The sequence below is a fragment of the Oncorhynchus kisutch genome, linkage group LG26, assembly GCF_002021735.2.
Source record: "Oncorhynchus kisutch isolate 150728-3 linkage group LG26, Okis_V2, whole genome shotgun sequence".
NCBI lineage: Eukaryota > Metazoa > Chordata > Actinopteri > Salmoniformes > Salmonidae > Oncorhynchus > Oncorhynchus kisutch.
In genome coordinates, this window is record NC_034199.2 from 12,335,885 (window position 1) to 12,348,004 (window position 12,120).

Genomic DNA, 12,120 nt, shown 5'->3' on the forward strand with positions numbered 1-12,120 from the left:
GCCCTTCAGGAGTACACAAATATTCAGCTCCGTTTGCACAAACATTAGCGGCGAGGCTTGCATGCGCCACATTCACACAGGGAGATGAATTGAGAGGTTGGACACCCTTTTAATGGACCACGCGATATCTAACGTCTCTGCGGAAGATCGCAGGATGAATTCATTCCGCGAACGCATTGAACAAACAATGCAGCGAGGCCGGATGAGAAGTCACTAAGTTGGACTTCTCCCAATCTCCAAAGTGCATATAAAAGCTGCTGGGGATATTGGTCCACCACACCACAGCACGTTTGTGACAATTAGCAAGTTACAAGGTTAGCGTAAAACAGAGGCGTTCAGTGCCGTATGAGGTTACCAGGCGTGTTGCATGCATAATTCACAAGAGTCTAAAGCGCCACTGATGTGTCCCATAGACGTCGCCTTAGAGAGAACGGTCGGCACCAGCTCACATTTGTAGCCAACGGCATCTGGCGTGCTGCGTCAGGGATTGCCAAGAGCCTCGTCTTACTAACGGCAAAATCATTTCAAATCAACAAAAAATTTAAATCACATTTTATTGGTTACATTCATGTTTTGCACAGATGTTATTGCGGGGTGTAGCGAAACGCTTCTCACGCTAGCATCCTTTTTCAAACCTCTTGATATGCTGAGAGGTTCGAGATTGCTCACAAACCTAACAGACTTTCCCCCTTACAGCTCACTCGCTCAAAGTTCACAATTAATCTATGGGTTTATTCTTAATATGAAGGTTTAACTGAATGAATGGCCTAGGTTAAAATGTTGGCATAAGCCACAGTGTGTAACCTAACTGGCCATGTGAGCAAACAGCACTAAAATGGGGGGGGGGGGGGGGCGACAAAGTTTTGGTTGGAGGATCCCAGCAGTATAATAACAGATCTGTAACCCATTAACATTCTGGCTGTAGGACAGGAGGACACAGGCAGGGAGTCTGGGGGTGGCTGGCTGGGGCTGATGCAATCCATTTTGAAGTCCTTGCATCTCGCAGCCCGGCTGCCACTGCTCGTGACCTTTATGGTTTGGTCTCCCTCCCATGGACTTCGCCTGCTATTGACTATCTGTCTGTGTCCCGAATGGTATCCTCTTCCCTTCACAGTGCAACTACTGTTTTGACAAGGGCCCAATGGGCTTCTGTCCTTACACAAGGAAATAGGGTGCCATTTGGGACATAACCCTCAGTCATTCAAACACCACACGGTCCCAATGGAATGGAGGTGGGGCTCCTGACTAAGAGGACTCCTTGGGAATACACCTCGCCTTGACTACACTTCCTGATCGCCACGAGTCCTTACCTACGACAGCTCTGTTCTGTCCAGGATGTCTTGAGATCTACGTAGGTTAATAACTGGTGTTTGTAGTAGATTGATACCACCTAACAGTATCCCGTGCAGCGTTATGATTCAACTTTGACAGGAATTCTTTCATCCACCCTCTCTCTCGCCTCATCCTCCCCATCCCGTGGCCAAGGGAAGGGAGGAGGAGGAGCGGGGCTGAGGTGCCAGTATTTACTACCACATCATATACACAGCCCCAGCAATCTGTTAGCCACTCAGGCCCGTCACAGAATACACTCTTTCAAGCCACACTGTTACCGTAAGAGGACATCAATATAAAAAAATGTTAAAAGGAGGGATAGAAAAACTCCCTCCCCCCATCTAACACACCCACGGGGGCTGTAAACACCAGTCGATAGGGGCACCACCCCCTCTTCGCCTCTCCTGATCTACCCACTTCCCCCTCCAGCCTCCTCAGCAGTAAGAGCAGGAGGAGAGTCAGGCTTCTAGTTAAACTACAGGTTACTGATGACTTTAAATAAATCCTGGGAGGTTTCCATTACCACACAACCTGGGCAGGAATCAGATAATCCGGGGTTGATGGGATTCCTCTCCTCATTTCCCGTTGCCATTCCAACTCTGTTTGTCCGAACGCTGTGGGTGACCCGTCTCCTGGCAGGTCGCACACAAAGATTCTAACAGGCTTTTTCCTCATGATCACAAAGTGGCCCGATGCATGTCCACCACACTTAGTTTTCAGCATATCGACTCCAGTAGAAATAACATGTTGCCTATAGTTACTTTTCATTGCCCTTTTACTTTCAACCCTCCACATTGCACATTTGAAATACTGCAGAGAAAGAAAAACAGGTCTGTGACAAACTGTTTTGGATGAAAGTTTCTCATTGAAGACTGGAACAGTGAATGTTCCAGATAGAACAACAAGCCTTGCTAGTAGCCCCGAGGTACGACGGGCAGCCAAGTGGAAAGGAGAAGTCCAGCGATAACACTGTCCTGCTATCAGTGACACACTAGATACCTGATACCACCTGATCTTTCTCTGACGGTTGAAAAACCAGTTCAGAAACCAATGACTTCTAAAATGCTGATGTATTTACAATAACACCACAGAGGTTTGCGTGATTCCGACATCGAAGGGCTTCGAGACGTTACTCGGGAGAGAAAAGTCAGACTGTCTGATAGGAGTGGAGCTGAAGCTTTCAGATCCCTCCTGACATCGTCTGGGGTGCAACACTACACAATTTACAGAGGCAGCCATGCAACCACTGTTCAAAGCTTCTGTATGCAAAGTGACTCACTTTCAAATTCAAAACAAAGTCAAAAGGACAGCTCAAACTCTACCAATTACCCCAATTTGGTTGACAGTAATTTATTTAGAAATAGCCAAAGTACAAGAATGCTTCTTTTCATACATGTTATGAAACGTCGACATGCTAATTCTATGCAAGACGGCAAACTAATTAGAAATTTGCAAACTGAAAGCAAAGTGTAATGTAGCACAAACTAATTCCATTAAAGAGGACCTCGTTAAATCTAGGCCTAATTGGAAAAATCTCTAATCCTATACCTAAATAATGCTTTAAATTGAAGAGTTGTGCTTATCCAGTTAGCCTATCCTTTCATAAACTGATTTCTGGACACAATAATTACAACGGGGACTTCAAGACACAAACAGTAGGACCATATTGTTTACAGCTGCGATGGGTGATTAGAACGCAGCCAACGTGACCAAACACTTACTGTTCGAGAGGATCCTCAGCTCTGTGACATCACGGCTCTGCAAACTGAAAAAGAAGAAGACAACAGTCAGCTTAATTGCTTTATTTTATTGATTTATTCATTCACCACAATTCCTGCCTGAAACTCCATTAAAATAAAATAAAAATGCTAATTTGGACAGGCTTATGGCCTGGGGGGGTATACCTTATGCATTCAAACGTCGGCTGGGAATCAAAGCCCTGCTGCTGCAACATGGTCATATAACAGAGCAAACAAAACAAAGACGGGTGTATTTCAAACACGACAACAAATTTCAACTAAAATTGGAATACAACAGCACTTGCGTAAGCGCTCCCAAACACTTCTGGCGAGCCAGCAAACGTCTTATTTTCATTTAACGTTTCCATCGGTGTTTGTCTCAATTTGAACGTGAAGTAAACGAAGACTGCGTCAGTTTAACACCCGCTGTCAGCAGCAGACTTAAGCGCCAATGATTTACAGCCTTGACGCATCACTCAAATTCCCCTAGTCCACAATGCAACATGTCTACAGGACAACTGCAGGATCACACGGAGCCAAGGGAAACAGACAAGACTTGTGTTCATACTACAGACGATTATAGCAGCACAAACAATGAATGACAGCAAAAGGCCCAACATCAATGTTAGCGATCACATCAATGTTACGACAATGATTGTCATCTTTAAAATGACTCAGTCTGTTTCTTATATTAGACTAATTTATTTTCAACATAAAAATGAAGAGGTGATGAACAACAAAGGCTTTCTATACTAACCTTTCAGTGCTCCCGGAGTAGCCTACAAATCACGACAAACTACTTTAAATTGGCAAGTATGGACACAGATCCCTAGGCTTGGACTAGCTAGGATTCATCTGAACCTAGGCCTGTGCCATATTACCTCAAACAACATGTCATTCACCTCTCGGTGCACTTGATCAGGGCCAACAGTTGCTTTCTGGACAATCCTCTCAGTGAGCACAGAGAGAGGTAAACAGGATGCTGTTAAAACTGCACTTGTGTCTTTTCAGCTCAGGAGGCAATTTGCTCTGACTGCTGCTGCTGTGGATGCTATGCCATTTCCTTATTTCCCTATCCTAGCAGATGCTTCACTCAAAATGGCTTCAAGCTAATTATGGGTATCTTAGGAGTGTGCCTCTACCTTCATTCACTCAAAGGATGGGTATCATTCACACACTAATTAGAGAAACATGCCTCCTCCTGCTACGGCTTAGTAACAAATCCATCCGGATTCACCCTTTGTCGATGGAGGACACATTCAGAGGATGACGATGTCCTCTTTTCGCTTCCTGTTTAGCATAACCTACCAGTACCTAACAGCATCTCAGGTTACACACCATAGAGCCTAGGCTAGTAGTAAAGTTTGACTGCATGTAAACTCAGCGAAGACAATAGTCATTGCGCCAAACCAAGTCATCCCATTAGTCGTCCATCTACAGTGAGGTTTATGGAGATTAAAAGCAGATGGGAAGAAGAAGAAAAGAAACATAGAAGAAAAGTCATGTTGACCTGTAGCCTATGAGAATGACTTGTATCAAGTCCTAGGCTTAAGTGGTCTTGAATCATACTTTGTGGACATTGACCGACGGGACTAAGGAATGCATAGGCATTGGATGGGCTACGGTGCTGGTTAAGAAAACCAGACAAATCTTGAATAAATGGGCTACAGGCCAAAACTGAGGCCCTTGCAAAAGGTTTAAACAAAGTATGAGCTTATTCACAGAGTAAGTAGGTCATTGCATGTCATTTCAGCAAGCCATGACACCCACCATGTCAGATAGAAACAGATAAGATTAGCATTCCTGAAACATTTTGTTACAATATAAATTTGATCTAAGAAATTAAGCTAATTGATTGCACCCAAAATAGCCATCTTCATTTATAGGATTCATATAATCTTCAATAAATATAGTACATAACATCCAAGTTTGACCATCATTCTTTGTAACAATGATTAAGACATCCAGTAAAGTCACCCACGGACCCCCAAGCCAACCCCAACAACCATTATGCCGGATCAGTTCTCTATGTTTGACATGTTAAAGATGTGACGAGTATTTTCTCTTCTTCTCCTGTTCAGAGAAATTCATCATTGAAGTCACTTGCATTATTTCCATAAATTAGTGTGAAAGTGTGCCTACTGATGCCACAATAGGTGGTTTGTGGGCGACTCGTAACCATATTATTGGAATCCTCATGTCTTATTCGTTGTGAGGCAGAATTATTAAAAGGGGGATACCTAGTCAGTTGTACAACTTAATGCATTCAACTGAAATGTGTCTTCCTCATTTAACCTAACCCCTCTGAATTCTATTTAAGAAATTGCATTGTTGGTAAGAAACCGAGTCACTGGGCAGGGGTACAGGTTAGTCGAGGTAATTTGTAAAGTAACTATGCATAGATAAACAGCGAATATCAGTGTAAAAAATATAAATAAAGGGGGGGGGGGGGGGGGGGGGGGGGGGGAGGTCGCAATGTAAAAATTCCAGATGGCCATTTGATTAATTGTTCAGCAGTCTTATGGCTTCGGGGTATAAGCTGTTAATACTCTCGCCGAAGCATGTTCACCCCGATATTTACATGCTTTGCATGAGGTGCACGAGGGTATTACATGAGCTCCGCAGTTTTTAAGGAGCCTTTTGGCCCTAGACTTGGCGCTCTGGTACCGCTTGCCGTGCAGTAGCAGAGATAAGTCTATGAATTGAGTGACTGGAGTCTGACAATTTTTTGGGCCTTCCTCTGACACCGCAAGGAGATCTGGATGCCAGGAAGCTTGGACCCAGTGATGTATTGGGCTGTACGCACTACCCTCTGTAGCGCCTTACGGTTAGTTGCCGAGCAGTTGCCATAGCAGGCCGTGATGCAGCCAATCAGGATGCTCTCGATGATGCAGCTGTAGAACTTTGAGGATGTGTTTGGACGATGATAGTTCGTTGGTGATGTGGACACCAAGGAACTTGAAACTCACGACCTGCTCCACTTCAGCCCCGTTGATGTTAATGGGGGCCTGTTCGGCCCTCCTTTCCTTATAGTCCAATCAGCTCCTTTGGTTTCCTCACATTGAGGGAGAGGTTTTTGTCCTGGCAGTGTCGGACCTCCTCCCTATAGGTGGTCTCATCGTTGTCGTCAGCAAACTTGATGATGGAGTTTGAGTCGCGCTTGGCCACGCAGTCGTGGGTGAACAGAGAGTACAGGAGGGGACTAAGCACATACCCTTGAGGGGCCCCAGTGTTGGGGATCTGCGTGGCAGATGTGTTGTTGCCTACCCTTACCACCTGGGGGCAGCCCGTCAGGAAGTCCAGGATCCAGTTGCAGATGCACTGCTTTCTTCAGTGTTGCTTGCCTCGAAGCGAACATAAAACGCATTTAGCTCACCTAGTAGGCTTGTCACTGGGCAGCTCACGGTTGGGTTTCCCTTCGTAGTCCGTAATAGTTTTGGCCGTGTCACATCCGACGAGTGTCAGAGTTGGTGTAGTAGCATTCAATCTTAGTCCTGTATTGACGCTTTGCCTGTTTGATGGTTCGTCTGAGGGCATAGGGGCATTTCTTATAAGTGTCTGGATTAGTGTCCCGCTCCTTGAAAGCATCAGCTCTAGCCTTTAGCTCGGTGTGAATGTTAACCAGAAGCCATAGATTACAGTTGGGATATGTACGTACAATCACTGTGGGGACAACATCATCGAAGCAGTTATTGATGAAACCGGTGACTGAGGTGGTATACCGCTCAATGCCATTGGATGAATCCCGGAACATATTTCAGTCTGTACTACCAAAACAATCCTGTAGCGTAGCATTCGCATCATCTGACCACTTCTGTATTGGTACTTCCTGCTTTAGTTTTATTTGTAAGCAGGAGGATAGAATTATGGTCAGATTTGCCAAGTGGAGGGCTAGGGAGAGATTTGTACGTGTCTCTGTGTGGAGTAAAGTGGTCTAGAGTTAGTTTTTTTCCTCTGGATGCGCGTGTCATGCTGGTAGAAATTAGGTAAAACAGATTTAAGTTTGCCTGCATTAAAGTCCCCGGGTACTAGCATCGTTTCTGGATGAGCATTTTCTTGTTTGCTTATGGCCTTATACAACTCGTTGAGTGTGGTCTTAGTGCCAGCATCAGTTTGTGGTGGTAAATAGACAGCTACAAAGAATATAGATGAGAACTCTTGGTAGATACTGTGGTCTCCAGCTTATCATGCGGTATTCTACCTGAGGTGAGCAATACCGCAAGACTTCTTTAATTTTTAACACATGGCGCACCAGCAGTTGATAAATAGACACACACCCTCAACCCTCGTGTTACCAGACATAGCTGCTCTGTCCTGCCCAAAAAAAACAGAGAAGCCCGCCAGCTCTATATTATCTGTGTCTTCGTTTAGCCACGTCTCGGTGAAAGATAAGATATTACAGTTTGTAATGTCCCGTTGGTAGGATAGTCTTAATAGTAGATCGTCCAGTTTGTTTTCAGATTATTGCACTTTGGCCACTAATACAGAGGGTAGAGGTGGTTTACATACTCGTCTGAGAATTCATATGAGGCACTCTGCCCTCCTCCCCCTTTTCTTCACATGGATGACAGGGAGTTGGGCCTTATTCTCGACAAAGCAGTATATCCTTTGCGTCGGAAATCTTCGTCAAGTTCAAGGTGAGTAATCTGTTCTGATGTCCAGAAGCTCTTTTAAGAGACGGTAGCAGCAACATTATGTACAAAATGAGTTAAACAATGCGAAAAAACAAACAAAATAGCACAGTTGGTTAGGAGCCCCTAAAATCCTACTATGTATGATGATAAAACCAAGAGTCCTGCACAGCTGTAATGTTTTACACATGCAGAAAAAACTACCAAAGTAATTTCTCACATTTCCACCAGGACAAACCATTCCCTGCCACGCTGGCATACAACATGACCAGAAAAAGAACATGAGAGGTTCTTGAAAACATCCTATTTTACATGTCCTTTGAGACATCATTGGAGGAAATAGGCCTTAAACAATAAACAGTTTAGATCCCTGGTTGTGTGGAGTTCCCAGAACACAATCTCACATCTCAATCAGCAACAGTAGTCCAAAAGTATTCAAATCCACTTGAGGAATGTAGTGATGTTCTGACAAGAGAGTGATGAGTTCAGTTGCATCCCGAGTGCCAAAAAACGGTATTCAGAGAGAAATATGTTTCCTAAAAGATGCCGGTGTTCCTGTCTGTATGCTTAAATTAGCTCTAAATACTTGGATTACACCAGGGAGTTCTCACACAGGATTTGCCATAGCATGGAGAAGCGGTTTCCATCCATCTCCACACAACTCGCATGTCAATAACAACCTCAGCAAAATGCAATGAATACACCGTTTATACCTCACATAAAACAGACAGGCTCTTCCTGCAACTACATCTGTTTCATTTTGTGGTTGGAACATCAGTAGAGGATGAGGGGAGATAAGCAGATATTATTTCTCTTTTCTCTTCTCTGATGTTTTATCCAGCACTGGAAGCACAAAATGTCACTCCCTGGCCTCAAATAAAAGGGCTTTCCCAGTAGCTCCTTTGAACTGCTGCTTGGGCTGAACCTTCTCATGTTACGGCTAGCTGTCTTTCCATGCCATAATTTAAAGAATAGAGACAAGAGCATGAGACTGCCTTGAGAGAAAGCTCAACAACAGCAATGTTGAGTAATAAATAACAGTTATTTTCCAAGAGGTTTGCTTTTCCATCCTAGCTCCGCAAAGCTGTGATGGATTACCGAGTTTCACCATTTAATACGGAGTTCAGTGGGGAAGACCGTTTTGTCTGTCAAACTAACAGTGTCTTAACGTGTTCGGGTCATTTACCAACCTGAAAACATCTAAACCCTTTTTCAGCACCCACTATGGCCTAACACTTTCATTCATGATAGGTTCCTACATTTGTTTGTGGTTTTTGAAGTGCTTTGAAGGTGATATTAATTTGTTTTCGGCATTGTGGTGGAAATTAAGCAGCAATAGGAAAAATGAGGAAGATCCTAATAATCACGCCTACTGTAGTGTAGGTCCACGTGAGACACCTCTGTGCTCATACAGATTATTCCTGATAATCCACTCCTTCCAAACTGGGGATCCTTTTAAACCACTCAGCTAAAACAGGGTCCTACACTTGGTGCCATAATTGAATAAAAATAGGTTTATTTACAGTGGGCCATGTCTCCTTTCAATCTTACCTCAAATAAGCCATGTAGGCTATTAACTAAATAACTTGAACAAGTGTTGTCTTAACATGGAAAAGCGTCGGGAATATTTTTGTAATGTTAGCTAAAAAGGGAGTCGCATCGTTCTAAATGCACAAATGTCATCCGTCTTCCCTACAATCATGTGGAGTGGCAGGGTCCCTTTGCCTCCTTCCCCCTCCTCTATCTTGGGAGACACATTAAGCAGAGCTTGAATCAACAAAGCAGAATGTATCCGAGGTTGGTCTCTACTGACCCAGACACACTCGGTAAGGACAGATTCAAAACATTCACTCCCCCCCCTCCTCCTTGTAATTTCATGCAGTGTTCGGTGAAAATTAAATATTTAAAATCGTGGCTGCAGCAAGCTTGCTAGCACAGCTTAAATGGCAAGCCTTTGTGGCAGCAGTGACCAGATTTTAAATGCAGGAAGATCAATAAATTAAAAGGAGCCCTGCTGTGCTGAAGCACAATCTTGGTGTGTGAGTGGAATGGGTTAGGCCTATAATAGCCAGTGAGAGTCTGTGCTCATCCTGCAACCATCTGAATTATGAATAGTCTACATGGAGTCTATTCACCAAATCCCAGTGTCCTCTCTGCCTCCACAATTCCAGCAGTTTAAACATGTACTACATGCAATTTCACCTAAGGATACAAATAGCAGTAAGCAGCCAAACAAACAGTCCAAACTATTAGCGTTTCAAACATGGAGTACTTATCACAGCAGGAGACTTCAATCATTGGAGCATCCGTTCTTCAGCTAAGACATTATGAAAAGCATCTCCAGGAGCAGAAAAATAAACCAGGAGGAAACAAACACAAAAGGGGGGGAAAATATATATATGTAATCTCCCACTCCCTGACATGTTCCTAATAAACAACCCTCCTTAATAGTTCTCCAGCTCGGCCAATCAGAAAGTGTCAACCCTGACCTACAAAAGGATCACGTCAAACCTTAAAAATGTTTAAAAACATCAATCATGAAAACAAGAGAGGACGTTGAATTATACAGTATTAACCTCTAGGGTTTGCATACAAAGACCTTAGATTTATTGATGCCTGTGTGTTAAGGGCCTCGCCGCGCTGTTCTTTACAGTGAACCGGCTGCCAATTTGATGGACCTCTCAGCCCTCAGCAGGAGTTCAGCGTCTTTGATTAATGAGTGCAAGCTTGTGGAAGAGGGTATGAACAGGAGGGACAGGAGAAAGAAATGGTGTGAAAATGCACAATTGCCAGTCCTTTAATAGGACGGCTGCCATAATTACTGATGGGTCTAGTTCCTCCTTTTAGAAGAGCCAAACACACTTGGACCCCTTTCACAACCCCCACCAAAAGATTGAAAAGAGGCTGACCCCCCCAGTCTCGTTAAAATCCTCACACTCGACTTCGAGATGGCAATGGTGACTATTCAAAGACACTAAATGACAAAAAAACAATCTTGTTAAATCCAGATAACCCACGTTGGTGACAAACTTTTTCCATCTCGCCTGTTTGGAACACCAACCAGAAAAAGAGAAGAAGAAAAAAAATCTGTTTTATCATGGAAATTCACCTTGAATGATAAACAGCAATAATGTGTATCGCTGTTTCACTTAGACTAGGCCTAGTACAGTGACATATTTTGGATTGTCAATTAGGATAACTTAATGTTGTCATCAGAAGCAGGACATCTACCCGAAACAAATATCAATGTTTTACATTCTGGTACAGGCTATATTGTGCTACTTAGGCTAGGCTACATGTTCTCAAGCAGACTAAGGGGCAAAAACACACACCTCATATCTGCTAATTAGCCTACCAGTTAAACTAACAGGTTGTTGGTAAATTATAATGAATTTACTTTTGTTGTGTGCCTAATAGCCTACCTTAACAATAAGAAGCAAATTATTACACCACATGCAAGGAATAGGCTGTAATTAACCAAGTGGTTGAATGGGTGAAAATAATGGAGCTAAAAATACATTTTATTAAATGACACCACTGGGGCTGGTAGCATTTAAATGTGCCGCTTCAAGCAATTCAGCAACGTTGAGAGATAATGCTAAGATTTTCCATCCTTGAAGAACAATACCCTGCGATATTCCAAACATTCAAATGCGCCACTGCTATTTTTATTAATGCTAAAGCTCACACATCCGGAGCTGGTGACTTGTTGTGATGCATTATTGTTTCCTCATTCTGAGACTGTTTTCAAGGACACGAGCTCTGAATAAATATGAGGCAAATTCAGTGACCTTCCAGCATTGTATCTGGTTATTGGTTGATTCATTGGCAGTTACTGGATGCATGCATAACATATCAAGGCTGTAATCTGATTTATCTTGCATCCTTGGCTGGAATGGCAGCTTGAGCCATTTAAATGAATCGACTTTATGGGGAATAATGTCTATTGCCATTTCACTTAGACTGCATGCAATAGTTAATCAATGAACTATTTACAAAAGACCAATCAATCCCTCTGTAGCACTAGTGGCAAAAGCAAAGCAGTGCCAAAGGAAGTTCACAAATGTGACATGTGAAATCAATGGCCCCAAACAAACAATCATGTTCTCCATTCAGTGAGTGTGGTGTAAGTGATACTAAAACTTTTTTTAAACTCAGAAGCTGGTTGTGTTTAAAGCTTGATTGCCAGGTTATTACCTCACTACATACACATTTTGCAATACAGTCTTTATTTTTCTTAAAATATGCTTTGGTCAAAATTGGATCTAGGCCTGTTACTAAGTTACTGGCAAAGTCCATTTTAAATTTGACATACTAATGGGGAAAGGCCGGACACAACCTGTAGACATTATAGGCTAGCTAGATTTACCTTATAGTCTAACAGCCCTGTAGTATTGGATCTGAACAAGCCTCGACAG

General features: G+C 43.2%; 1 protein-coding gene across 14 annotated transcripts in view; it reads right to left on the minus strand.

The window, feature by feature from the left end:
• The window catches only part of LOC109871163 (bromodomain adjacent to zinc finger domain protein 2B), a 95,176-nt gene that overhangs the window by 80,227 nt on the left and 2,829 nt on the right, over window positions 1-12,120 (minus strand). For all 14 annotated transcript variants that reach the window (XM_031805819.1, XM_031805829.1, XM_031805828.1 and 11 more), the window contains exon 2: window positions 3,054-3,097. The gene's annotated coding sequence lies outside the window, so the exon portion shown is untranslated. The remainder of the gene's footprint in view (window positions 1-3,053; window positions 3,098-12,120) is intronic.